The sequence below is a fragment of the Carassius auratus genome, unplaced genomic scaffold, assembly GCF_003368295.1.
Source record: "Carassius auratus strain Wakin unplaced genomic scaffold, ASM336829v1 scaf_tig00026259, whole genome shotgun sequence".
Lineage (NCBI taxonomy): Eukaryota > Metazoa > Chordata > Actinopteri > Cypriniformes > Cyprinidae > Carassius > Carassius auratus.
Window position 1 is genome coordinate 415,192 of NW_020525500.1, and position 4,617 is coordinate 419,808.

Here is a 4,617-nt window from a genome sequence, read left to right on the forward strand (position 1 = left end):
AGCAATTAAAAAGGGGGTCAGTTTTGTGTTTCTTTTCATTGCTTTATCAAGTTAGTTTAGAAAAATGTTTGAAGCATTTCTTTAAAAAATGACGATTAACGTTAAACAGCCGAGCCGACAGCAAGTAGCCTAAAACATATTTAATCAATTAAGCCTCTCAAATGAACGCTAAGGCCGGGTTCACACCGCAAGTTTCAGCAGAGCAGAAGCAGCGCGTTAGCAGCAGGTAGGCAGAGCAGAAGCAGCGCGCGCCTATTTTGCTTTCACACCGGCAGCGGAGGCAGCCCTGCTAACACACGACGTAACAGTTACGTAACGTACTGGTAATTTTTGGTAATTCCATGACTTACCAATTGACAACGTAACTACGACGTCGCATTCCCGTAATTTTATTACCATCACATTACCAACTCACAACGTCGTCAGTACGTCCTTCCAACGTGACCAGATAACCAAGAACGTCCCAGATAGGTCCTCTGTTGGTAATATATTGGTAACTTCATGACTTACTGGCAACGTAACTACAACGTCGTATGCACGTAATATCATTACCATATTTTTTGTACGGTCTTTATATGCTCTGAGTATAGAGCTATTTAAAAAGTGTGATTAAACTTCAGACACAAGATTAAACGTTCCTTAAAGATAAAATATGTTTATTTTCAACAAGTCAGGACATGCTTTTAAGCTTTTAATGACGTGACATACAGGCGCGCGCTTCCACAACTGACGCACCGCGCGCACAGTATTGACAAGAAAAGAGTTGTGAAACTTTCTATCTCGTATGGAGTTATAACGTGAAATAATGACACAGACTGGCTCATCATCTCATCTGCAGCAGAGACTGTTGTATCAGAAGGACAGCGCGTTTGTTTAACGCACTTTTCACTTCAACTGTGTCTGACAGGAGAATTTAGCTTTCTGAGGTGAGTCTTACAATTTATAATAAATAAGTGGGTTGATAAAATGTATAAAACAAAGTAAAAACAAAAGTCTAACGTCGCTAAAACCTTTTTTTATTATTTTATTGTTTTTATTGGCCTTCTAGCCGTTGAGTTACCATGGCAACCGCGTACACATCAGCTGCCTGGAGGAGAGGACTCGTCTGGTCTGACATTTTTTCTGTTTCTCGTCTGTTATACCAAAGAAAAGGCCAACAACTGCGACAGATTTGTTAAGTAACACGTTAATATTATCCACAGTCTACTTTAAGTACTTTTTATTAATATTTATACCTCTGTGATTATGGTATTTTTCTTGAAATGTCTTGAAATGCTAGCATAGAAACATAATTAACGTTATAGCATATTAGATTTGAGCTCTTATTAATGAAAGTTTGGGCTTTTAATTACCTCTTATGCGTAAAGGATCGGTTTTGATTGCTTTGTAAATGTTTTTGATGGTAATTTGTCAATAGATAAATGAAGTAAAGTTAAGCTAATTAATTTAACCTAAAAGTCTGCACTGTAGCGTCTATCAGTGACGTCACTTGCGGTCTAAAATGGGCTGAAACTATTTCAAACCACTGTTTCAAGCTTGTTCTGATTTATCATTGTAAACAAATATTGATAAAACATTTTTTACAGTGATTTCAGGAGTGTCTTAAAAACCCTCTAAAACAGAGGGGAAGTTCCAAGAAAATGTCTAATGGGAGCTGCTGACAGAGATAGAAAACACAGGTGATCCGAGAAAGCTTATTAAATAACTTCATATTTATTTTTTACAATATATCATCATGCATCTTTAAAATCTAAACATGTGAATTCCGGTATCTTAAGATGTTTTTGTATGTTTTCCATATTACTATTTTTCTTTTCTGCATTTCCCCTCTCTAGTTTGTTTATTTCTAATAAGGAGCTGGAGGCCGTGAAGAAACAGATCCACGATATCGTGGAGAAGCAGGCCCAGATGAGCAAGTGGAGAGCTGTGCTGGAAATATTCAGGGGTTGATGCTCATAAGTCCAGGGTAAGTATACAGCTAACCCTACTACCACCTCTACTCTTTGTGGTTCTCTGCAAAGGCCCGGTGTATCCAGGACACCATCTTCCCAGATGTCCTTCACCCTATTTCACAGTGTAAGACATGAACCAGGCCCTGGGCGACGACCTCTCTCCATCTGCCGCCTCCGGTCCTCAGGATCTCCGCCAGAACCCAATTCGCTCCACTTCGCGAGACAGAACACAACACTGTGATCATCGGAGACTCCATCGTCCGGCACGTTCGTGCTATGTTAGCTGAAGGTAAAGTCCACACTCACTGTTTCCCTGGTGCTCATGTTCTTGATATTTCTGCACAGATTTCCGTGATCCTGAAGGGTGAGGGGAGCATCGGAGTGGACATGCTTCACGCCGGCGTTAACGACACAATGCTGCGGCAGACGGAGACACTGAAGAGAGACTTCAGGAGCCTGATCGAGACGGTGCACAGCACATCACCTGCATGATGATCATCATGTCAGGACCACTTCCCATATATAGACGAGGAAATGAAAGGTTCAGCAGACTTTTTGCTTTAAACGAATGGTTATTGTCATGGTGTAAAGAACAGAAACTGCTTTTTGTTAATAATTGGGATCTTTTCTGGGAGCATCCTAGGCTTTTTAGATCTCCTGTTGGACAACATCTCCAGGACACTTCGCTCCATGTGACTAGTAAGCCAATTCTCAAATAACTGCTATGATGACTTTTGTTCTACACGCTCAAATAGAAGTACTTGTGTTGTCCAATCAATAAAGATTGTGTTTGTTCCAGTGTTAATTTTGATAGGCATTTTTGATTTAGCATTAGTCTAAACTCCACCAAACTACTGTTATAAGCATGAGCCCCATCAGACAGGTCGTGTCGGAGGTGTTTTTTTTAAAGAAATCCTCAATGATAAAATAAATATTTCATTTTTCTCTACTCCTTTTTCGTAGAACATTAATTTTCACATCAATTTATTAAAAGTAAAAAAAAAAAAAAAACATGTTTAGGGCCCTATGAAATGTTTATTTTTTCTGTATTCTGTATTTTAGCATGTCTAACTATTTGAATGCATAACACAACTTAATTTATTCATTTTATTTTTCCTTAAAGGTAGCCTTACTGATATAGATATCATACCTCAAAGTGTAGTTACTTCCTTGTATCGTGCATGCTGCATATTACTGAGATTAACTATATTTCCAAAATGAGCATTATGAATGTAAGAGCCTTACATTACATTTATAACAATCATTGTTAATGTTTGAATTGTATTTCAGGGCAGTTTGTGAAGACAGATAATCAGGAGAAGTCAGTTCCAGATCCACCTCCACACCAGACCTCTATCTCACAAGGATTAATGTCTACTAGCATATTGTGTTCTCTTCAGACTTCGGGGGATGCAGATATTACTCAGGGACACGAACACATGAATATTGCAAGAATAGAGAAAGTAAGATATATTATATATATATTTAGATATATTTTTGTGGCAGTGTGAACTGGCCATAATGCTGTATGATAGGTGTGAGATTCATTAAACTTGATTTGGTATAATACATCTGTTCATAAGCTATTGGATATTAATTTCAATGAATTATTTGTAGTGGTTTGGTTAAGGGTGTGATTAGCTGATGTATTATTGTGGGAGCTTGTGATTAGTTGATAAATGTGTTTATTGTTAATGATAATATTTAAATGCAATGTGCTGAGTGCTTACTAAGACTTGCATGTTTGTGCATAATGTTTTGACCCTGGATGCTTACAGAAGAGTATAGATATTTAAATATATGGAAATGTATTTATTATTAATATATCACAATCTATGTGCTTCTGTTTGGGCTGAATGCTTTCATTCATATGTCGCTGTATATCCTGTTTTTATTAATAATCTGGGTGTATTACTGTTCATATTTGCTTGTTAATAAATTAACTGAATTCATTTTGAGTATTCATCATTCACAGCTGCTGAAACATCCTTTTAAATTAGTTTGGGCATATGAGGACATAAATTAGGTTCAATTGCTGCATGTCCGCCCATAGAATAATTATAAAAAAAATGACCAACTGATTACCAGCACACGACCACCGATCCGCGACGTTGCCACGACGTCGCAGTTACTTTCTGGCAACGTCACAAAGTTACGTTGTGGCGACGTATACGCACCTTTCACTTTTCCGGTTGCCAGTTACGTCGCCACGACGAAACTTTGGTCACCAGATTACGTCGCAGTTACGTAACAGTTACGTAATGTTGTTAGCAGGGAGCGCGCAACTGAACAGCAGATTTTGGTCAGAGTGCTCTATAATGGGTACGTTCGCATTGCTTTATTTCCCATTTAAAATACATTTAAATAAAAAGACTAGGCAAGAAGCTTTTTTAATTAATAATTTAATTGTTACTTTTGTTGGATCTTTGTTTTGCTGTCTTTGTTTTCCGTGCAGTACGTGTTGTTGATAGAAGAAAGGCCATCGCGCTAAATTTGTTATTAAGGAGACTAAAAAGACCCAGACTTTGGGTTCATCCCATTAACCAACGTAGGAGAGAACATGGTGCATATTACCATCTTGTCACTGGGTTTGAAAATTTACCAAATTTACCAAAAAACACCATGAAAACCAATTTAATAAACGGTTTTAAATTACGTGTATTGT

The 4,617-nt window shown here is 37.7% G+C and overlaps 1 long non-coding RNA gene across 3 annotated transcripts; it reads left to right on the forward strand.

The window, feature by feature from the left end:
* Window positions 1–284: 284 nt before the first annotated feature.
* On the forward strand, window positions 285–3,903 carry LOC113078651 (uncharacterized). Of its 3 annotated transcripts, none has more exons than XR_003281585.1 (6): window positions 285–926; window positions 1,049–1,173; window positions 1,587–1,679; window positions 1,855–1,966; window positions 2,076–2,651; window positions 3,243–3,903. It is a non-coding gene; the product is annotated as an uncharacterized LOC113078651 (long non-coding RNA). The 3 variants fall into 3 exon arrangements; XR_003281584.1 differs by having other exon boundaries at window positions 656–926; window positions 1,836–1,966; XR_003281583.1 differs by having other exon boundaries at window positions 1,836–2,651.
* The last annotated feature ends 714 nt before the right edge of the window (window positions 3,904–4,617 follow it).